This window comes from Copadichromis virginalis, linkage group LG23 (genome assembly GCF_057382275.1).
Source record: "Copadichromis virginalis isolate Kocher_CV1m ecotype Utaka linkage group LG23, C_Virginalis_male_GT1.1, whole genome shotgun sequence".
Classification (NCBI taxonomy): Eukaryota; Metazoa; Chordata; class Actinopteri; order Cichliformes; family Cichlidae; genus Copadichromis; species Copadichromis virginalis.
Window position 1 is genome coordinate 50,464,936 of NC_140639.1, and position 24,703 is coordinate 50,489,638.

The 24,703-nt window shown below is 42.8% G+C and overlaps 1 protein-coding gene across 1 annotated transcript in view; it reads left to right on the forward strand.

Moving 5' to 3' along the window:
• Positions 1-24,703, forward strand: part of LOC146682070 (NACHT, LRR and PYD domains-containing protein 12-like) — a 233,528-nt gene that overhangs the window by 176,750 nt on the left and 32,075 nt on the right. The gene's annotated exons all lie outside the window — the stretch shown is intronic.

The window sequence follows — 24,703 nt, forward strand, 5'->3', positions numbered from 1 at the left end:
CAATGAAATAATATTTCACTGACAAAACAACAGCTCATAAGAACGATACACAAAATAATACAGAAACAAACAAATAAAAGTTATTAACCAGGATCCATGTTTTTGTCACAAACACTGAATCAGCTGATTCACTCTTTATGTTTCTGAGTTTGTTTTGTGATTATAGTTCTGGTTTCTGTTTCTGTGTCTTCACTGTGTCCCACGTCTCCTTACTTTGGACTCTGTGTTATATTTCCTGTTTTACTTTGACAGTCCTGTGTTACTGTTTCCTGTCTCGTGTGTGTAATTGGTCCCAGCTGTGTTTCCCTCCTGTCTCCCGTTCCCTGATTACTAAACTGCGTCCACGCCGCTGGTGCTCCTCTCCACAGCTGGATTCCAGGATTTCAGAGCATCCAGCTGTGGTGAGTGATGGAGACACTTTCTCTGCTCCCTCAGTAATCAGGACAGTTTATTGAACATCAGAGGACATAAAGGACTGTTTTTCACCTGCCCGTTCTGAACCTGGACATTAAAGACTGCTGGCTTCAAGGACATTAATCCCAGTGTCAGCCAGCCAATAACAGCCTGTGTTTTTCAGCTCTTTAGGAGTCAGAAATGAGAAAGACACAGACTGCTAACCGCTCCCTGCAGGAAATAAGCTCCGCCTCTTCCTTTCCTGTTTATTGTGACTTAAAGCGAGCAGCAAAGACACTAAACTGTGTGTTTCCAGCTGAAGCTGCTTTTTGTGTTGCTCCCACAATACTGTCTAAAACAGTCAGTGAGGAAAACTCAGTTTATGCTTCCAAGCTCATTGTGAGAGGGCACATTGTGTTCCTGCAAGTGCTGATTTTGTCTGCATCCCTGAGTTTAGTGAGCTGCCTCTAAGGACTTGTGAAACCCAGTGTGTTAAGGCTGCATCTCCCAGGATGGCTAAAACACACCCTCTTAGATGAACTTTGGCTAGATGTAGAACAAGCACTCTGCAATAATCTAGAGATCTCAGACCTACCATTTATCAGCTCAAACATCCAACGACATGAATGCTTTAAAAGCATCAACATCAGCTCTTCTCTGACAGCATGGTGGGAGTTTCTAAAATTGACGGCGTCTTCATTAATCCCATGCAAACGTACACCTATCTGGAACAACCCTGACATATTACAAAACAATAATATGATAAACTTTTCAGATTGGAGTGGTAAAGGAATCAAATATTTAGAACATATACTAGAAGGAACAGAATTTATTTCATTTGACGGACTAGTTACACAATATGGGATCAACAAGAAAAGATTTTTAGAATATCAACAAATTAAATCCATAGTACAAAAGAAATTTAACCTCAGTCAAGTTGAATTACAAACACCACCAAGTGTGGTTCAATTTCTTACTCTTAAAACCCCCAAATTACTATCCAAAATATACAGAATGCTTTCTAAAACAGATGAATCAATATCACTTCCTATTGCAAAATGGGAAGCGGATTTATCAGTTAACTTAGACCTAAACTTCTGGTCTCAGATTTGCTTAAAAACCTTTCATCTAATTAGAAATCCCAGTCTTCAATTAATTCAATACAAAATATTACATAGAGTGCACTATACAGGTCATCGGATGTTCAAGATGGGCTTTACGTCTACCAACAACTGCTCACACTGCCAAACCAATTCACCGGACAATTATATCCACGCTCTTTGGTTCTGTCCACCAGTTCAGAAGTTTTGGCGCGAGATATGTGAAGACTTATCGAAGTGTCTGAAATGTAACATTCCAACCTCCTCCTTAGTGTGTTTGTTGGGCAGCTTAGATAATGTCACTACAGAAAAGAATATAGCCCATATGATCTTCACTGCCCTATGCATAGCCAAGAAAACATTCCTCATGAACTGGAAAAATAAAAATAATCTTAATTCTAACCAATATAGAAATTATCTATTAGATTACATTAGTCTTGATACAGCCTCTGCCACCACATCAGATCAATTGCTCTGGGCTCCTTTGATCAGCTCCATCACCTAGTGGGGGTGGGGGGTCATAGTTTGGTCCCGCCTTCACTGTTGTGATTGGTGTGGGGGTAGGGACAGGCTTAGGGCGTCGGGGGGTTCCCCGGAGGCATCTTCCTTTGGGGGCTCAACCCGGGGTAGCGGTCATGTCCGGTTAGGGGCTCTGTTGGCTCTCAGGTGACGCGGCTGCGTGCAGCGGGGCTAGGGGAGGGTCTGTGCTGACGGACGTGGGTTACTGACCTGGTAGCCTGGCTGCCCCTGGGTGGGTCCGGGATGGGCGTGAGGTTCTGGGGGCGCTCCGTCTCTGGGCTGGGACCTGGACCGGGCCTCGGGGGCTTGGGTCCTGGTTGGTGTGTTGCCGGGGTTGTGGGCGGGTGGGTGCATGGGGGCCCAGCCCTGGAGCAGGGTGCCGCCGGTGCGTCGAGCCACCTGGGGGGCTCTTCGACTGGTGGGGGAGATTGTCACATCTTGCAGGAGCTTTCCTCTCCTCAGGAGCTGCCTCTGCAGGAGGGGGAGATACAGGAGAGGTGGAGGAAGATCTCAGCCTGGGTGTTTATTGTCTTATGTAGTCTGGAAGATAAGTGGATGGTGGGGTGGGTGCAGTTTTCTCTGTGGTGGGGTTGGGTGGACTGTCCCGGGCTCTGTGGGGCCGGGCGGCGCTGCTGCACTGGGCCCGGTCTGGATGGGCCTGGGCCCCCTTTCCCTGGCGGGTCGCGGAGTATGGGGGTGCCTACTGGGGTCAGCGGGGGAGCTGGCCCCAGGGAGGGGTCACTTGCCCCTCCCTTCCTTCCCTCCCCATCTCCAGCTGCCTCCCTCTTCCCGCTCCACCACAACCACCCACACATGCAGGGCCTTGGAGTGGGGGTATGTCACCAGGGTGCAGAGGAGGCTACCCCCCCCCCCCCCCCCCTCTGTCTTCTTCTGGCTGCCTCTGCCTCAATTTTATCCCACAACTTAGACATTCACATTACTCACACTCTCATTACACATACATATAGGATCTTGGGGGTGGGCACGATACACGGAGTCCAAAGTACCATCAGGGTGTACACCCCACCCCTGGCATCGTTGCCCACCTCTCAATTTTAAATACACGTAGACATTGAGGGCAAGCAGGAGGGACCATGCGCTTACCTGCTGCTCTCTGGCAGGTAGCTCCAAGCCCTCCTGGGTTTTAAATGCACCTTAGAACACACATACATCAACATTACAATGAGCGGGTGGAGGGAGGTTTGGAGTCTTCTCTCACCCCCGTTCTCTGCGACCTGCTGGAGCAGGGGGGCTAGGACTAGGAGGAGGTGTTGGCCGTCCGACTGCGGTCTGGAGTGTGGAGCCTTCCTGCTGCTGCGGAGTCGGGGGCGGTCTGCCTCCCCCCACCGCAGGGAAAAGGGAAACACCACCTGGGTCTGGGTGCAGTTCCCCCCTCGAGGGGCGGGGGCACCTAGACCCGGTTTGTAGAGTATGCTTGGGGAGTGTGATCGTGTGTACAGCGTCTCTTTATGTCTGTCTCCACGTTGGTTGAGTGTGGAGTAAGTGCATATGAGAGCATGAGGGTGGGAATGGATGTTTGTATCTGTGTGTGCCTGTATGTCTGTGTCTATATGTCAGGTTGGGTATCAGACGCCACCTCTCTGGGGACATCTCAGGCCCTCCAAGGTTTGGAGGCCTATCTCCCCCCACCACCACTTCCCCTGCCAGTGGCGGACCCCCTCAGACATCGGTGCGTTGGTGGTTCTTTGTGTCCGGGGATGGGCGTCCAGTTACACACCGGCTCACTCCTTGGCGGCCGCTTATCGGGGCCTGGAGCCTGGGGCTCGCTCGGGCCACTTCGGAGGTGGGGTGCCCCCGGCTCTCGGCCTGGGGCTCGGTCACTCAGGCGCAGCTGGCTGCCGGCGGAGCTCACGGGCGCGTCACTGCAACTCCCCCTGGCTTCTGCTCCGCGGCTGCTGAGTGAGCCCTCATCTGGGACTCTCCTCAGCTCTTTCTGGGACAGTGGCGCAGCGGCCCCTCTGTTGGTCTTCCTTGGTCTCTTGTGTTCTGGGGGCCTCTGGATGTCTGGAGTTTTGATCTCCTCCATACCTGCTTCATGCCCTGGAGGACGGGGCTGTGGCCCCCCCACACCCTCTAGCAGATCATTACATGAAGGAACCTTTTAAAAACAAGCGCGTCCATGCTCACAGGTGTACACACGGGTGATCACACCCACAAACTACACCCTTTTTGGCTCCTACCTCAAAGCACACTGTGTTCTGTTGATCTTATGTGCTGCACAATAATGTTTAACATTTAGTATTTACTGTCATATTCCCATATATCATTGTGATGTTGTTTATTCTATTACTCTTGTTCTCTTCTGCTTGCTTTCTTTTTTCTTTCTCAGCAGGTGATCCAGGTGATTGATAGATGCATTTTTTTTCTTCTGCTCATTCTGTTGGATTATGTTTTTTGCCCTTCTCCCCCGTCCCTCTTCTCAGCTGTTTCTCTTTCCCTCTTTCTTTCTCCCCTTCTTTCCCCCAGTCAAATCTGTCCCGTATTCAGTAAGTGAAAATAAAATAAACAATAAAGGGTGAATCAAATGGACCATTACGGCAAGGCTGGGATGGTCAGTTTGGTAAAGTAAATCCGTTGGGCATCTTTCTTTGCCTTTAGACAACAATTCTGAGGGCAAAAGAGCCAAACGGGACAGGCCAAAAAAAAAAAAAAAAGGCTGCATCTCCCAGATGTTTCCACCTTTCCAGCAGAGACGATAAATGTTCCCACAAAGGCTCAAAGACGGTTTGATTTTCTGAGTGTTGGCCTCAAGAGATTGCTCAGTGAGCACCTGAGTGTTTCTGGGACATCGGACACTAACTGGAACTTCAAGTCTGGTTCTGAAGCTGCACATGCAAAGACTGTTTCTGGTTGTAGAGACCTGGCTGTTCCAGGGATTGTAACCTCCCCAGAGGCTGAGCTGCTGACCTCAGCTGACTCTGGAGCCTTGAAGGTAACTAAGTTTGCACCGCTCGGGTGAGCCATCTCAGCTGCAACAGCCTCCACAGAGAGCTCACGCAAGCTTACCCAGCCTGCTGAGGATTTTATGCTGCTGCAGCCCAAAATGGGCTAAAATCGCCCCTGTTAACAAATAACAGCCCAACAGTAACTTTTATGCTTATTGTAGCTGTTAGCTAAAAACACTAATTTAGCCTAGTTTGCCCTGAATTCAGCTTTGACAGACATGATCGACTGTTTCCAGTAGAATTCCTCGTTGTCATCTTGTTCCCTCTCAGAGCCCCGTATGCTTGCAGAGACCCCTACAGTAGGGAAATGTGCCAAAGAACGTCCAAAACATTGCATTTTAGGTTTATTTATGCCTTACACACAATCCCAACTCTTTAGCTAACTTAACAACTTTGCCTAAAGTCTATAGTTAGTCTTACTCGTTTGTACAACATTACTGGATCGCCACTGTTTGAAATGATATGACATATGACAGAGACTCAAATCAGGAACCTGCAGATTATTAGTCAGCAGCTTTAACTTCCTGTCTTTGTCTCACTAAACCTTCCACGTGGAAACTTGAGCTGCCCACTCAAGCACAGTAGGCTTTAACTGGCTCTGCTCAAGTCACTTCAGTATCTGAGAAACTGTCTCGATGCATGCCAAAGAACACTTTGACAATACGCTTGTGTTGAGTCAAATCCACCACAAGCATATTCTATGGCAGTTTAATTCCACTCCACATAAAAATAGTCACGTATTATTTCCCCCCACCACACTTCCTGCCAGTAGCTGGTGCCCCCACCCACAGTGCATTAGTGGTTCTCTGTGTTTAGTGGCTCACTCTGGGCGGCTGCTCGGTGGGGCCCGGCCCCCTGGCTCTGTTGGGCCTGTGCTGCGGGTGGGGTGCCCTCAGGTCTCGGCCCTCTGGGCCCATTTACTGCTCAGTAACATTTAATATCTATTATTTACTACTACTTACTAGCCTACTTACTGCATATTATTGGTTGTTGCTGTGGGTTCCCCACTGTGTTGGTTTTTCCTTGTGTTTTTCAGCAGATGATGAAATAGATTTTCAGTATTTTTTCTCTCTTCCTCTCCATCTATTTCTCCTCTTCTCTATTTTTCCCTCTTCTTCTGTTAACTTTCTCCCCAGCTTATCCTTTTTCTTCCTTCCTGACCCCCGTTCTGATTCTAATGACTCAAAATAAAGTAAAATCATAATCAAATATGACTATCAAGTGGACCAGTATAGCAAAAACCATAATGGTGGCAGAGGCCACAGAGCCAAGTGGCAGGATTTTCAACGTTCAAACCAGATAAAAAACAGAAATTAAATGGTGTTAAAAGCCATGAATTCAGGCAATTCATTCACAACATCATTACAAGTTTTACTGGACGTTAATATTTTTCTCTTTTTTCAGTGCAAAACAAACTAACAGTACACATGATGCTGGCAAGTTAAAATGTCAGTGTCTTTTATAGATAGCATGTCTAGCATCATAGTTTTATAGATCACGTAGTCAGGGTAAAAACTCCATCTCTGATTATTATTGTACATGACTGTGACATGCAGTGGCCTCAGCATCATGATGAAGGCGACCGGAGGAGATAGTTTGGTAGACATCGATGTTTTGCCGATGAAGGCTCATGTAGCGGTCCTCTTTGTCCTAAACAACAATTTACACTGTCATTTACATTTAATTAAAGTGCAGCTTAAAACACAGACATAATGCACTGCAGCCTCGGCACAATTAAGTGTAAAACAGAACTATGGAAAACTCACAAACATCTGGCGAGTTTCAGATCCTGTTAAGTTAGTTAGACCTGATCTGTTTTCTCTGTTAGGATAAAACATCAGAGGTCATGGGGTGAAAAATACCTCAAAAACAAGACTAGCTATGTCTACAACTAATGTGTGGTGTTTGAAAAGAACCTATGAGATACTTTGAACACCACAGTGGCTGCTGTATGCAGTAATGTGCTCAAGTGATTTCAAAGGGTCATTTCATGAGTTTAAGTGCGTCAGTAAAAGTTTTCACCTGCGAGGATTTCTCCTCAGGCTGTAACCACAGGTTATCACAGCCACACTGATGAGTGAAGCAGCAGCAGAAATGATGGGAACTGTAGCCATGAACTTCATGCCAGAAGAATCTCCATCGTCTGTTGAATGTTGCCACACACACAAAAAAACTTCATTTTGAAAACATGAAAAGTCACGAAATTTGCATTAGCCTGTTATATTAAAGTGGAAAACATGTTTATCTTTTCATTACATTAGAGTTACAATTGCATCATTCAAACACTTCACTGATGAAATAACACCAAAGTTGTGATTGGAGCAGTTTTATAATGAAATTTTAAACAAATTAGCCAGAAGAAGAGCTTAAAAACATTCCAGATGTTCATCTCCTGACTGAAACCTTTCATTAATCCGCTGCAGGCGGGAATGACGACCTCAAACCATGTATGACAGAAAAGAAAGTGTTAACGCAGTTCCAACCATCCACCTTGAATCTGCGGTGTGGGTATAAATAGAAAATGTTTTTACCTCTCACAGTCACACTGAGATGGAGAACATACAATCCACCACGAAATCCACACTCACAGGTGTAGTTCCCACTGTCTTCAGATGTTAAGTTGAGCAGGTGGAGAAACACAGTCTCATTTTCTTTGATCAGTGTGAACCTGGAGTCACAGCCATGAATAAAGCCTCGGTCGTAACGATAGAGCAGACGACGCTGTTCTCCTCGGCTCCTCTCTGTGCTGATCTCACACAGTATCATCACAGTAACATTCAGAGTTGTTTTGCTGCATATTTGAGTGGAATCGGGTTTCTTTCCAATTGTCTTCACAAGAGTCTCTATAAATTGTTCCAGTTAAAATGAAACAAAATCGGGATTATAGTTTCTATATATTTGTTGTTGTGGGAAAATCAATCACATATATTATTTCACTAACCTAACTAAAGCTTTCTTCTTAAACACCTGGCTTTACAGCTTTTCTTTTTTAATTATATATATTTACCTTCACTGCTAAAAACCACAAGCAGAAGCAGGAGAAAGCAGAGTTTCCGTGCAGTCATGCTGGTGAGGAAGTAACTGTGGCTGACAGTGTGAGGTAGACTATAGTGAAAGCAGGAAGACTTGCACCCTCCTTATTTCACCTCTTGTGTCTACACTGAAACTTTTACTATGTCTAAAATAGAAGTGCATAAAAGTGGAAGGACAGTAGAAGGTAAACCACCAACATTGTTTAAGCCAGACTGATCTCTCTGTTTATCTGGATGGACATTGTGTTCAAATTATGATGAGATGTTTGTTAAAAAACAAAACTAGTCTGATACAAAGAGTCATGTTTGCCACAGTTTATTGTGTTTGTATTGTATTAAATCTGAGAGCCTGAGTTGGAGTATTATGACTGAATGGTCTCCATTACTGGGAAACAACTATCCAGTGTGAAAAGATGGACGTTTATTATAATATATGAATATTATTATATTAGTATGTCACCTAAAGTTTTATATACTTTAAAATGTTTCATAGAGCTTTATTATCCACTCCCACAGTTCCTGTGCTTCTTGCTGAGCGTGTCTTGTTGTCGTGTTGATGGTTCACTGAGATGAGAGTCTGGTAGGAATCACTCGATGGCTGCTGAAGGTTTGTATAGGGCTGATCTGGCTCATCGTCATCCTTTAGAAAAGTGAAATATTTTAGGTATTAATCAAGTTCAACCCGGTCTACCCACACACTCTATTGATCTTTAAATCTCTCCATCTGTTGCCTGGATTATTTAATGTTTCTGCTCATTTCTGTAAGAGCTTCTTCACAAAATAAAGGACACTGAAGTTGGCACTAATAGTATTATAACACTAATCTGTAATTATCTATGTAAGTAGTTAACATCCTAAAACATAAATGTACATGTTTTATGTTTACTGGCAAACTTTTAACTAGCTGCTGTAGATCGTAGCAATAAATTGCTCACCAAACCGTTGGGATTTTCAGGTACAGACACTCCAGATGTTCCTGACCTTAAGCAGCCACGTTGATAAGAAAGGATGTCAGCATTAGTGTAACACTATTCACATTCAAACAGAGAAAAATCAAGTAAGAACATCTACATTTATATTATCTTCTCTCTTAATAATGATAATTATTTTTGGAAGGATAAAAAGTGTTCATTCTAGACATGATGTTTAACATACACCGAATTCTCATTTATTGAAATGTGATGTTTCCTTTTACTTTCTCTACATCTATATCATCTTTGAGTTACTACAGCAAAAATAGTCTCACCCATTACTTTTCCTCCAGTAGATAAATCCCACGATAACTCCAGTTATAAAGATGATCACAACACCGGGCAGATAAACGGAAAAAGATTTGTCTGCTGAAGTGTGGGCCTCATTTGTGTCTAAATCATTGAAAAGATGCATTTGTCAGTAAAATCATTTACTTTCATTTCCTGGAAATCAAAACACAAATCAAACACAGTTTACGTCTACTGAAACTCTGAGTGAAGTAATGAAACCCCAGTTTTATAACCACAGAGCTTTAAATATTGTCACTGTGCTCTTTTCTTTTGTCTTCTTCTTCTTCTTTTGCATCTTTTCTGAATATTACTATGAACTGAAATTGGTCCAACTGCTTATATACATTCACTGGCCACTTTATGAGGTATACTTGTTCAGGGTGTAACACAAATATTTCAGTGTTCATTTCATTTGTCAATCACATGTCAGCTTCATCTTCCTGGTTAAATAAAGGTTAATAAAATAATAAAATGTCAGCAAATCAATGCTCAAACAGAGCAACATGGCACATGTTACTGGTCCCAGTGCTTCACAAACTGCTGATCTGCTGGGATTTTCCCACACAATCATCTCTGTTCACAGACAATGGTCTGAAAAATAGAAAATATCCAGTGAGCTGTGATTCTCTGGGTAAAAATGCTGTTTACACATCAAACCTTGAGGCAGAGCGGACCACACTGGATATCACTGCTGTCCTCTAACAACAGCAAGCTGAGGCTACAGTTTGCAAGTCTGGACAACAGAAGACTAAAAAAACGATGCCTTGCCCGATGAGTTGATTTCTAACAGTTCAGACTGCTGGTGGTGTAATGCTCTGTGGGGGATTTTCTTTGCAAACTTTGGACCCTGTAGTGACCACTGAGCATCATTTAAACACCACAGCCTGCCTGAAGGTTGTTGCTGACCACATTCATGTCTTTATGCCCAAAAAATACCCATCGTCTGATGGCTGCTTCCAGCAGGATACCACACCATGTCACGGCGCTCAAATCATGTACGGCCTGCGCAGTCACCAGATCTCAATCCAGCAGAGCACCTTTGGGATGTGGTGGAACGGAAAGTTTGCTTCAAGTAAGAGCAGCTGACGAATCTGCAGCAACTGTGTGATGATGTAATTTCAATATGTCTTGAGAATCTTTGAGGAATGTTTTTAGCGCCTTGTTGTGCCACAAAAAATGAAGACATGTTTGATGGCTGAAGGTGGTCCAACTCGGTTCAAAGATGTACCTGATAAATGAGTCAGTGAGAGTATTTAAACTGCTGTAAGTGAAAATAAGAAGAAAAGAAATGAACAAATTACAAGAATAAAAAACACATAAGCAGGTCAATACAATGCTGACACAGTGCTGAATAACTGTGTCAGATAAAGAAACCAAAATGCATTTACCTTCCACAGTGACACTGATATGGACAATATATGTCCCTTCAGTGTTTGTACACTCACAGGTGAAGTTCCCACTATCAGCTGGTGTTAAACTGGTCAGCTCCAGAAAGGCAGTCTGATTTTCTTTTGTTATTGAGAACCTGGGGTCACATTCCTGAGTAACGTTCTCTCCGTGTCGATACAGCAGATGACACTCTCCTCCTGTGTCCCTCTGTCTTTTGATCTTACAGATAATCAAAACAATAGTAGTCTGACTTTCCTTGTTGCAAATCCGAGTGACATCGTGTTCTCTCCTGACTGTCTTCACAACAGTCTCTGTAAACAGGGACAGCAAAATACGGTAAATACAAGTTTCAGCCTGTGTCAGAGAGGACTTTAGTTTCTATATTTTGTGAATGTTAAACCATCTTTTTAATCCCATAATAATGTGTTTAGTTTAAACTAAAAGCAAGGAGGTTATAAATTTAAAAATATTAATAATGCATAATGAAAATAGTTTCCTTGTATTACCTTCAGCATCATGGGACACAGCTAGTGGTAACAGCAAAATCAAGCAAAGTTTTGATACGTCCATGCTTGTTAACATGTCTGTGAGCCACCGACAGTGAAGAGGAAGATGTGCGGAAAGAAACAAGCTGAAGCTTTCCTGGCTAAGCAGACGTCAGACTGTTGCCCTTCACGGGGCAAGTGTGAAATGATGTAAAAAGGAAGTGTACTGACAGGACTTTCATATTAAAAGGCTGTAAAGTTGAAACACTGTGCGAGCTCCCACACAAAAAGAAAACAGGCTAATTTTTCTTTATCACAGAGGAATTATTACACTGCTAACTGTCATGTTCGCTGAAACTGAAGGATGGATAATATTGTAAAAGTAACAACAAAACTACCATTTATCATAACATTATAAGCATTTTAAACTAAAATAGCGTGTTACGTCATCAAACCGCTTCATCCAATCACTCAGATACTTACAAAGTTTTGACTGCATTACCTTTAAAATTTGTACGAAGATGAGCATAAAATGAATAAAACTGACATGCTTGCATTTGTTGTGTAGTGCAACAGGTGTATGTGGCTGAGGGCTTCCCATGATGCAATGCGTATTTCTTCTTCAGTCACCTTTCTCGCTCACTGTGTGTTAATGCAGCTCTCTGCATTGAATCATACCTGTTATAAACCTCTGTCTCTCTTCCACAGCGTGTCTTTATCCTGTCTTCCTTCTCTCATCCCAACCAGTCGCAGCAGATGGCCCCGCCCCTCCCTGAGCCTGGTTCTGCTGGAGGTTTCTACCTGTTAAAAGGGAGTTTTTCCTTCCCACTGTCTCCAGACTGCTCACTCATAGGGAGTCATATGATTGTTGTGCTTTTTCTCTGTATGTATTATTGTAGGGTCTGCCTTACAATATAAAGTGCCTTGAGGCGACTTTATATTGTTGTGATTTGTCGCTGTGCAAATAAAATTGAATTGAAAATTGAATTGTGAAGGCCACCCCAGAAGCCACACAATTGGGAAGTCAGTAACGTCAGACACCAGCATCTTTATTTTAATTTTAATGCACATTTCCACAAACATAAATAACGACACATGTCCCATAAACAATTTCTGGTTAATGTTTTACTGGTGCTGGAGGTCTGTTGGACTGCTGAGGGTAACTGGAGAGAAAATGATGTGTTGTTTTCATTGGGCGTTAAGGCGTCTGGGAAGGGATCTCAGACCATTTACATCCTGGGCCATCTGACCTCAGGAAATCACATGATAAGGTGGGGCCAGGTTTCACAATGAGCTCACCCGAAACCCTGGCTGATTAGGACCCACATCCGCTTTCACACCTTGGCTCATGTGATTAGGTAGAGGATCATCAGGGGGTCCTTTGTCCCTCTTTGGGGCGAAACTCCCACTGGTTTTAAGTCTGGGACTCCCCACCATTGACCCTTAGAACTGAAGAAGCTTCTCGGATGAGAGGTGAAACGTCTTCAAGCAACTCAAGAAGTCCAGACGCTTTTCTTTCCAAGCTCCTTAGACTACGATGACCTGGATGACTGAGAACCTTCACAGACTTAAATATTAAATTAATAGTTGGTTTTCATTCTTTGTTTTTAGATATTTTTTTTCTATTCGTATCCCCTCGTGTATTTAACTGGCCAGTTCAGTCCAATTTACTTTGGGAAATATTTAATCTGAGGTAGGGTTGCACCGATACCGGTATCTGGTATCGGCCTCGATACCGCATTTTCTAAAGTACTCGTGAAAAGTTCCCCGATACCGAGGACCGATACCACGGTCTGAGACCTGTCTATGTTTGAGCGGCATGTAAGGGGTTAATCACAGGCGCCGAGTGCCCGCCCCCAGGCCCCGGCTGCATCTCAGAGCTGGGAGAAGGCGAGGCGAGACAAGTCAGCCGTGTGGAACTATTTCAAAGTGAACGAAGACACGAAAACAAAGGCGGACTGCAAATTGTGCTCATCGAAATTGTCCAGAGGAGGCTCTAAAGGTAGCGCATTTAACACAAGTAATTTAATCAAGCACCTAAAATCCCAACACGACAACGAGTACAAAGAGTTTGCCCACGCTTATTTACCCACGCTTATTAGCACAGAGGAGCATAGCTGATGCTAAAGCAGTGGGACGGAAAATAGTTGGGCATTTTAAACATTCCGACTTAGCCTACTCCCGCCTCGAGGACATTCAGGGACAGCTCAACCAGCCAATAAAGAGACTGCAGCAGGACGTACAGACACGCTGGAACAGCACGTATTACATGACATCAGTCCTATTTTTCCACATATTAATACATTTATGAATTTTGTGCAGGTATAAAGATCGCTTCTTCTCCAACAACACTGCTCCAGAGGCCAAGCTGCACCTGAAGCAGGAGCTTCTAGAGGTGAGGCAGAGGGGAGTCGGGCAGAAGCTGCAGAACCTCCTGCTAAACTGTTCCTCAAGGCCCAGGCTGCCGCTGGCAGCAGGTGCTGCCATTGAGCTCGACACATACCTCGGAGAGGCCCCAAGCCCTCGTGAAGACAGTCCTCTGAAGTACTGGGGTGTCAACAAAATCAGGTTCCCCACTTTGGCTAAAATAGCCTGTAAATAGCTCTCAGCCCCATGTAGCAGTGTGGACAGTGAAAGGCTTTTTAGCTCAGTGTCACACATTATAGATGAAAACAGAAACAGTCTGACTGCTGATGATGCAGAAAAGCTACTTTTCTTAAAAAACCCTGCCACTCACTGTTTCTCTCCATTTAGTGAGTCATCTTAGACTTGATGTTAATACCTACCTCAGTTGCACTGACTGCCACAGTTCTATGTCGGTGGATGTTGTTAGTTTATTCACATATTGTGCACTAAATGGCAAAGATGTTTATTAATGCCCCTTGTGTTGTCCAAAGCGGCAGAGTTTAAAATAAACTGAAAAATACTTGAGTTGCACTGTCACTGTTTAAATTTTTTTATAATTATTTATTCTGTAATATGTTGCATACAACATGCTTTTCATTTTAAATAAATGTTCTTAATTCCAAACCAGTCCCTTGTTTGTTTGTTGTTAAATTATAGGACTAAAGCTGTTACCTGTAAATTTAAATCATGTTTTTATTAAGTACTCGGTATCGGCGAGTACTGAAATGCAAGTACTCGTACTCGTTTCCAAAAAAGTGGTATCGGTGCATCCCTTATCTGAGGTAAACATTTTGCTTTTCATTTGACCCCTGACCTGTCTGCTGTAATGCAGGAGGCAGGTTTATGACCTATACTGCAGCCAGACACCACAGGAAGCCTTCCTCCATGTTTTCTTTACAGTAATTGATTCAGCCAGTTTAAGTCTCCTTTGTTTTTGTGCATTAGATCACTGTGTGGGTTGTGTTGAGTGCTTATGTATTTGTAAGTAGCCATTATGACTTGACTAGTGGTGTTTATCTCTTTTAAGGGTCTAGTATCATCAGTTAATTAGTTTTTACACTTTGCAGGCACTTTGCTGTAAATACAACAACACTGCTGAAAACTCTAATTTAAATAATTACTACTGATGCACCTATCAAATAAACTAACATTTGCACAGGTGTTGAAATGCTGGACTCTTCCTCTCCTAAATCTGTGGCAGAGAAAAAATGTTGCAGGAGTGTTTTTTTACATGATATGTAAGAAAAATAAGAAAAAGAAAGAAACCCTGTGATTTTAATGTGAATGCATTACTGACATCTTATGCAAACACACATTGTGCACACCACTTTATCCCCTATTACAACTGCAGCTTTTATTAGTGCATGTTCACGGGACTTCTGATTCTATAGGGTCTTGACAAAAGTCTCTGCAATCAATTGATTACAGTCAAGTGATTCAATTGAAACATGGAAATCAGCATTTCACCATTTTATACTATACATACATGTTTTGCTTTCAAGACTGGACAGGAGTGGCATGTGGGCGGCATTGTAGAGTGTGTTGACAGGAGGAAAACTTACACGCTCAGTAAATCACCCCCGTCACTACCTAAACCTCAAAGTCTCTAAACAGGAAGTGCATCTGCATGAAAGCTTCTGTTTTATATGCAGACAGATGACCTTTTGATGTAAAACCTTTCTCTGTATCTAGAGAAACACTTTAACTATATATTCAACTATATAGTTTAACATTTGGTCCGTAACTATCATTTAAAAACAATAAAAAGGTTTAAAAGAATATACATAGGCGGCTATAAAGACTGCAGGTCAAACATCGTGCAGATACAGAAGGACCTCCTGGGGTCCAAAATGTCGCACTATTACAGAGCAATGCTTACAATAGTCTTGCATGGTTAGCCAGTTAGACAGATGCAAATGTTAAAGTGCTAAAACAGACATGTAAATAAAATACAACATCATGTTAGCAGCTTATTGGTATTAATGTCTCTTAAAGCTCTCCATGACCTAGCTGCATCTTAACTCTCTGAGCTGCCACAGTCTTATAAACCCACCCGCTGTCTCAGGTCAGCTGATCAGCTGTTCCTGAATGTTCCCAGGACTGAGCGTAAACTTAGAGGACATCGTGCTTTTGCTGCAGCATCTCTGAAACTGTGACACGATCTGCCTTTAGAGATTAGACAGGCTTCTTCTCTGCCTGTTCTTAAATCACTCCTGAAAACTCATCTCTTCACCCTGACCTTTGACACCTTGTAAGATGTTGGTTTTTAGTTTGAGTTTTTTAGTTTATTTTTGCTGTTTTATCTTGTTTTGAAATATAGGGCTGTTTACATTTTTTATGTATTATGTGTTTTATTTTTTTACTGTTATGTTTTATTCTATTGTTCTTAACTCATTTACTGTACAGCACTTTGGTTTTGTCCTGGGTTTTTTAAAGTGCTTTCTCAATAAAGATGGATTGGATTGGACTGGAAGATAAACACTTTAGTTTGCAGTACTGTGGTGAGTTCACAGTAAAGCACTGTGTTGGACTGGCGCACAGTGATTGTGGCGTTCATGGTCAGTGTTAGGTTACCTCAAGTACAGTGGATTCATTTGCATTTAAGCTGATGATGCTTCGATTAAGTCATCAAATTTCACCTTTATATCAGCTCTATAAGCCAATTCTCAGGATACTGTTAGTGTAGGAAATGGAAAGACAACCAAGATATCTGTGAAACGTCTGCTTACATCTTGAATTCAGCTCCGGCGTATGTGGTAAGTTGTTAATGAGTGACTTTAATTTATTATTTGTTCACATGTGGCTATACACTCTACTGAGAATAAGCATACTGTCATGATATGAGTGGATCTTCAAAATAGACATCAAAATAGGTCATGGAGAAAATAAGTAGAAAAAGTAAAGATCTTATTAGGAATAATACTTTTTGGATAATTATAACCATCATAATCAACCGAATCATCTCAACATGTATTTGCTCAAAAATGTATTTATTACCACAAACATGTATTTAATTATCAACAAAAGCAAAATCAACAGTTTCTAGAACTCCAACAGGGGCAGGACTTGGAGGCACTGGGATTTCAGGAGGCAGCAGAATGGTACACTGGTCAGTGTCATTATTATTGACCTGTGATGGTGGATGGCCTTGGAGGGAGCTGAGAGGTAACTCAGACCTCTTGTCTTCAGGACACGTAAAGCAAACATACTCCTTCTCAGCAGCTGGAGACTTAGAGACATCCCAACTCATCAGCCTCATGCGTTTGGGCATCAAATGTTCCTCTTCATCATTAACAGAAAAAGCAGTAGAATATCTGCGCTTTCTGCAGAGACCTACCTCTGCAGTGGGTGGAGGTCTCGGAGGCAGAGGAACATCGCTAGGACACATGAAAAACATCACGTCATCATCCAGGGATGAACGATCGTTTTTCAAATCTGGATGCATGATCTTGTCTGTGTCCTTCGACTGAAAGCTGGCATCAGCAGGTGGTGGACTTAGGAGCTCACATGCAGGTGCGCTGATAGGTCGGAACATGAAAGCGGGAACTTCATTGTCCAGAGCACAACGGTCTGCACTGGATGAGCGTGGGAGCTTCTCCTTTGCCTGTGGAGGAGGCAGACTTTGACTTTGTGTTGCAGAGGAACATTTAAGTCATCTGACGTTTTGCTCTGTTACATATTATTATTGTTGTTGTTGGATTTTTCTTTAAAAATTCACACGATTTAATGTTTAGAAACAGACACAGTGAAGGGTAACTTAACACAGCTCGAGCCATTTTAGGCGTCTGTCAAGGCAAAGACGCAGGATTTGGTTTCTCTGTGTAAGATTACAGGACAGTTGTCAGTTTCTTTTTCAAGTCAGTTGGATAAATTCATATCAAACTTCTCAAACTGTATCATTAAAGCATTGTTTAGGTGGACAAATATGAAAGATATGAAGATAAAAACAGTAACAGCTGGCAATCAAGGGAAAACAACCTTACGAAAAAGGTCTTAATCATTGTTGTTTTAAAGTAAATCTTTCAGTCCTTACTTCAGTGATTGTTTGAAGTCTCTGTGCTTGTTGTCAGTCGCAGATTTGTGTAAAATATTTGCAGTTTGTGAATAAAGTTTGCAGGAGCTCCAAAGTTTGTCTGTTCAATACCAAAGTAATGAGGAGACTGAGTGCAGGTTTGGAATCCTCAGTGACAGAAGAATGCAGCAATGTTTGAATTTGAATTTGTTATTGTTTTATTAACAACAACTACCAGGATCATACCATAGCAACACAGTGATGCCCAATCAAATGTCAGGTACAAGGGATAGCCCACATACACATCCAACAGCACAGTAAAGCAATGGGCACCAATGCCACCAGTCAGGCCTTAAAAATACCTGAGTTATATAACAGCACACTGACAGTGTCTCATCCAAAAATATAAAATGTATAAATACAGTTAATATCATTTTTATTTAAATTTTATTTAATTCTCTTCATATAGTGCCAAACAGATGTCTCAAGTCGTCACTGTTACAACATAGATAAACATGAACATGAAATCCATTATTTAATTCTCTTCCATTCACTCCAGTTCAATTCAATAGCTATATAGATGGATAGACAGATACTGTATTATATACTATATTGATTCCAAATGGAGAATTAATGTGTTATATCACCAGGATAATGAATTCAAGTAGTACAATCTCCAATAAACAGACAACACAGTTCAAGTTCAAAGTGCAATATGTGCAGGATCCAGGCTTTATATTGTAAGATGCAAAATGTTTATATATACATAATATTGTTGAAAAAATAAAGAAAGTTAAAAATCAAAATAAGTTTATTGTCACTGTGGCTGATGTGATTGCAATATGAACCCGGAAGCAGACAAGGGAGAGATGGAACTGAATCTTAACAAAAAAACAAACCATTTATTAGGTTGAAAAACACGAACACAAAACAAGGCCCAGCAAACAGGGGTGACAACTAAAACTAAAACCTATACTGGGAATAACTCGGTATGACTATGACAACTATGACAAGAAAAACATGAACATGAATCCGAGGAGGTGCATGCGAGAAACTCTGATGAAAAAACATGAACATGAACATGGACCTAAACAGAATCAGGAGATAACCTGAAACCCGGAATAACGTGAACGGAGGAAAACGCACCAACACTGCCCAGAGGAAGACAGCGGACTTAAATACACAGAAGAGAAAGGAGGGAAGTGGAAACACAGCTGACACAAATGAACCTGACACCACAGGGGAAGCAACATGAAACACACTGAACATGGAAACACAACCCTTTCATAATAAAAGACGAAACAAGGAGAGACGTGGACGTGTGATGGGCTGAGTTGCCAAATGGCTGGTAGGCTTTTAGCTAGGCTTTAGCTTCAGCCAAGTGGAAGCTAAATTGGCTAGTCATTCATATGTAAATTAGGTTGTTACCTGAGAATTCTGGAGGGGAGTGGGGGTGTGTGAATGATTGCTGATTTCTAACTGCCAACTGCCTCTTTGTTTGTCTGGGGGGGAGCTGCTAAAAGCGGTGAACTTCCTTTTGTGTTCGTCTTGATGCATTCTCAATCATCCAGGAAAATAAATCTCCAAAAGTCACCAACTTGGAGTGGTTAGTTTCCTGAGCCACAAGGAAACTTGTGTTTCAGTTTGCCATCTTAGGGAGAAGGAGGATCATCATAGTTTTGGTGGTTGTATAAACTAATAATTTGTTTTAATTAAAAAACTTTCCCTCTGTCATTTCCTGAGTGTTTCAAAATAAAAGTCCTCTCTTTCATGTTTTGAATGTGAGGCTGTTCCTGTGATGCCTTCAAATCTGTTTCAGTCTGCAGATTTTTACATTTCAGACCCAAAGTGACTCAAACATTTACTTAAAAGAGATTTTTGTTCGTCTGGGTTTTCCTGCTCAGCAGCTCTAAACAGGCAAAAGCAGAAACACACAAACAGAAAGAAACAGGAAAATATGTGTTTCTGTGAACAATGCAGCAGCAAAATGAAAGACCAGGATTTATTTTTAATGATTGACCAGTGTTGGGTAAGTTACTTTAAATTAGTAACTTAGTTACATTACTAGTTACTTCTATCAAAAGTAACTCAGTTACTTCAAGTTACTCGTTACTTTCAAAGTAACTAGTTACTAGGGAAAGTAACTTTGGTTTTACTCAGAATTCTCTTGTTAATGTGTTGCTTCCATAACTTTGCCAGTCTTCTAGCTTGCTTACCTGCCACAAGTGCACTGTGCCACCTACCAATAGAAAGGAAAAGATAAGGTGCATATTTCCACGAGAGAAATCCCACGCCTGGACCGCCGTTGACCGCCACCATGATTCTAGCCTACGTCACAGCATCATGTGCGCCTTTTACATCCAACACAAAAACTGCAGTCGTGGTGCTGTCAATTGTACTCAGAACTCGGAAATTCTGCCTTCTGAATAGGAAGATGGAGGTAACACCAGACTGCAGATGAGCTGCATACAGGGTTGGACTGGGACAAAAAAATCAGCCTGGGCATTGTGACTAGAGACCGGCAGCTTTTTTGCAGCTGTGGCTCCAGCAAACATCAGCTGATACTAGAAATTAATATTAAATAAATTCTAACAACAGCTGATCAAGCTTAAACGTGCTGCTGTTGTTTAACGTGAACTCCGCTGGTTTCCTCTTTCTGATGCAAAGTGGGAGATAAACAAACAAGAGAGACGATCAGCTGATCATTGATCAGTTTTCATGATTGAAGTAGAAACGGGAGAGGGAGGGGGAGAGAATGAGAGAAGAAGAGGCAGCTGTGCAGCAAAGACAGAATAAATCCAGCTTTGTGCCTTTTTCATTGTAGCTGAATTACGGGACTAACTGTTCCTTTTCACCTCAATAAGAAATGCGTAATATTTTCTCTGAATACCAGATGAGACGGTTGGCAATTCTAATAACTTATGAACAAAATAAAGTTCAACATCATTAACTTCATAGCACCACCCAGCTGTATAGAAACTCTGTCATGCTAGCTAGTATGCAGTACGGAAAAAGTCAGAATAACAAAAATAAACTCCACCTAAACTTATATCTAACCCAGAGAGACTGCAGGTCATAACTTCTTACCTGAAGTTCAGTTCACACTTGGACCGGCGGCCGTCTCGGGTCTCTTTTCCTTCTGCATCCCTTTTCCCTCCTCCACCTGCTGGCTTCCACCACTTGCTAATGTTACTGAATCTGTGGAAGCTCCGCGATAGCCACCACACGAAGTAACGAGTAAGGAGCCTATCTAAATCCCAGTAACGACTAACGCGTTCCTGATTTTAGTATAATAACTAGTTACCGTGCTCGTTACCACAATAATAACGTAGTTACTGTAACACGTTACTTAATAACGCGTTAGTCCCAACACTGTGATTGACAAAAACATTAAATGATCATGTTTATTTTCACATAAATGTTCCATCGGTCCTTCTTTTAGAATAAGTTTAGAAATGAAAAATACTAATAACACACCAGGAAAAAGCCAACAGCACGAGTCCTGAAAGGCTTAAAGAGAAAATAAACGCACAAAGAATGAAACAAAAAGACACAAAACCTCAAAACAAGAGTGAATTAAATCTGAGCGACACACAAAGATGCTAAAAGCCCCAAACATGAACCTGTGAGGTCATTAATACCTGTGTGTGTGCATGTTTACATGTCTTTGTGGGGACCAAAATGCCCGTCCCCACAAGTTTGAAGACATTTTTGAGACTCAGAATGTGGTTTTAGTGTCAGGGACAGTCAGGTCAGGGTTAGGCATTCAGTCTTAATGGTTAGAGTAAAAGGCTGAGGAGAGCATGATGTCAAATAGATGTCCCCACAAGGATATGAAAACACAACCGTGTGTGTGTGTTACTGTGAATTTGTGAGACAAGTGAAGATTTCAGAATCAGTGAGAAATGTTTCACTTCCTGTTGGTGAAGAAGAGCAGACTCCTCTTCAGCCACAGAAATGAAGAAGCTTTTATTTTGTCAGCCTGACAAACACGAGCTCAGCCACGAGCAGAGGCGACCCTGCAGAGGTGAAGGTCACAGTCAGAATCAGCGCCAGAGAACCGCACAAGGACGGCCTCATTGGTCACGGCTGAGTTCATTATGTGATGGTAACAAGCTGATTATTACAGAACAGGAAACACACGTCTGCTCATCAAACACCAGCTGCTGCTGCTTTTATCAGTCTGACAACAAAACCTCACAAGAAAGAAGTTTTTGTGAGTTTGCAGCGTTCCTCTAAACTGAAAACTAAAACAGCCTGAAAATGGGAACACGCACCCACACTCGAGAGTCAGGCAGCTTAAATGTGTTTGTCTTCATCTGTAGTTACGTTTCATTGGCTGGAAATGTGCTAACTGGAATCATTCATGAGTCCAGATGAACAAAAACAAGTGTTTACTGCTCCACGCTGCACGAATCTGAATCAAAATCACTCAGACACGCCCACGTAGGCATTCCACTAAAACCATGTGACCACCTTCACCTTTAAACCTGTCGTGAATATAATTTTAGACTCTTCACTTTATTTTGAAAGAACAGATTTGCAGGAAGTGCGGCTGCTGCAGAAACTCTTCACTTTTCACTGGCTTTAATCTTGAAGGTTTCTCCAGATGTGGAACATTCATGCTAAACATTCAACATCTGACGACCGTCTCCGTGTAAAACACTGACAAACTCAAACTTTATACGGTAACTGACAGATTTATTCCTCCATTTTCAGGCATTTCACAATGAACTTGGATTAGTTTGATGATTTTATTCACGTTGGTGAATAAAACCAGCCAAGAGGCTGATTCCTGCAGAGGAGGAGGCAGAGTGGAGGAATCTGCAGGTTCTGTCTCTAACACACAACCAGAGCTTCAATCATAACGAGCACATAATAAAACCATGATCCCCCCGATCGACTCTTTTAGCCTGTTTCCTCTGGATCGAACAGGATCTAACAAACCCCAGCTTCTGCTGGGACACTGGTCAGCATGGGAGGAAAAAGATGGCTGCCGTGTTGCTGTTTCCTTTCTTACACCAGCATTATACTTCCTGTATCTGTGGGTCTGAGTTTTTAATCAGAGGATGAACTTAAAGCTTTCAGTCTGCTCTACAACCCACCACCTATCCACACGTCTGCTAAGTGGACTGGAAATCAGTAAAACTTCTACCAGACTTTAGTAAATATTGCATTAAGATGAGCAGACAGATTTTAATCTCAGCATCGTGCACACAGATTTTTCAGGACACTGGAAGAGTTCCTGCCGTGGATTTAGATGTTAGTGTTGTGTGGATGATCCCATTCTGTGATCTTTGTGTTACTAACACTGATGACACCACCGTTATTGGACTCATCTCGGACGGGGATGAGTCTGCCTACAGGAGGGAGGTTGAACGTCTGGTGTCCTGGTGCAGCCACAACAACCTGGTGCTGAATGCCCAGAAGACAGTGGAGATTATTGTGGACTTCAGGACGCACACAGCTCCACTCCCCCCCATCATCCTGTCTGACACCCCCATCACCTCTGTGGACTCATTCCGCTTCCTGGGTACCACCATCACCCAGGACCTGAAGTGGGAGCCCACCATCACCTCCGTCATTAAGAAAGCCCAGCAGAGGATGTACTTCCTGAGGCAGCTGAAGAAATTCAACCTGCCAACACGGACGATGATGCAGTTCTACACTGCAATCATCGAGTCCATCCTCACCTACTCCATCACCGTGTGGTACGCTGGAGCCACTGTCAGGGACAAACAGAGACTGCAGCGTGTTGTGCGCTCTGCTGACAAGGTGATTGGCTGCAGACTCCCATCTCTGCAGGACCTGTACACCTCCAGGACACTGGGGCGTGCAGCTCGGATCTCAGCTGACCCTTCTCACCCTGGACACAGTCTGTTTGACCTGCTCCCCTCAGGCAGGAGGCTCCGGTCCATTCGCACCAGAACCTCTCGCCATAAGAACAGTTTCTTCCCCTCTGCTGTTGGACTCATGAACAATAACCGTATGACTGTTCCCACCACTAACACATGACCCTATGCTGTGTTTACTGCATCATTCCATGTTTGGCACTGATCACCACCTGCACTCATGTATATATCATGTATATATCTATCTACTTAGCACTTTTAATTCTTATTCTTATTTTTATTTTCATGTCTATTTAAGCGTAATTTATGGCAGTATGTTTGCACTGAAGCACCGCAGCAATTTCCTAATGTTGTAAACCTGCTCAACATTTGGCAATAAAACCCTTTCTGATTCTGATTCTGATGCTTTTACACTTTAGGACCCTCGAGACCTCTGCTGCTCAGCCGTCCTGATCGCTGCCTCCACTTTAACCAGAGGCTGTAACCTCTGATCATTTCACCTGCACCGGCAGTAAAACTCTTCTCCAGAACCAAACGTGCCATAAACCCATCACAGCTTCATCATCAGCTCAGTCTCAGCAACATGCAGACGACCGAGCAGCAGAAACTCTGCAGGGAACGTCTGAAGTCTGTTCTTCAGTTTTCCCAGCTCACTGTTTATTGAACATGAGACAGAAAAATAACTTCACCTTTAATGTGAAACTTTTATCGCCTGTGACATGTTTGCAGGAAGTTTTCATGCTGTGATTTAGTGTCACATCCATAAATATCACACAAGGTAAAAACTACAAGTCCCAGCATCCTCTGTGTTTAGGGAGGAGCAGTGAAAGTGAAAGTGTTGATCCTCCGTTCAGAGCAGCAGGAGGAGGAAGGTGGAGCTGAGGCAGGTGAGTGTTAACATGAATATGTTTCTTCTTATGACATAAAATAATTCCACGCTGTTCGTGTCTGTGGGTGAAACGTGAGGCCGGTCGGCTCCTCTGAGCGCTGGTTTCCTGTAAGTAGAGAGGAAGTGAGTTTAGCTGAGAGAGCAGGAGGAGAGTGAGAGCTGTGCTGAGGCAGGTGAGTGTTAACACCGCTCTGACATTACTGTGTCTCTGTGGCGGGAACAACAGGCTCCGTCAGTGGAGGCAAAAATAATCAGACTTTGGTTTTTCAAAGGAAACTACTTTATGTTGGGAGAAGCCGCGCGCTCATTGGATAACGACTTGTCAATCTCAAGTTATTAGCCAATGAGCGCGCAGGTTCACAGTAAGACCCGCCCTTATCACGACGGGTTTTAAAACT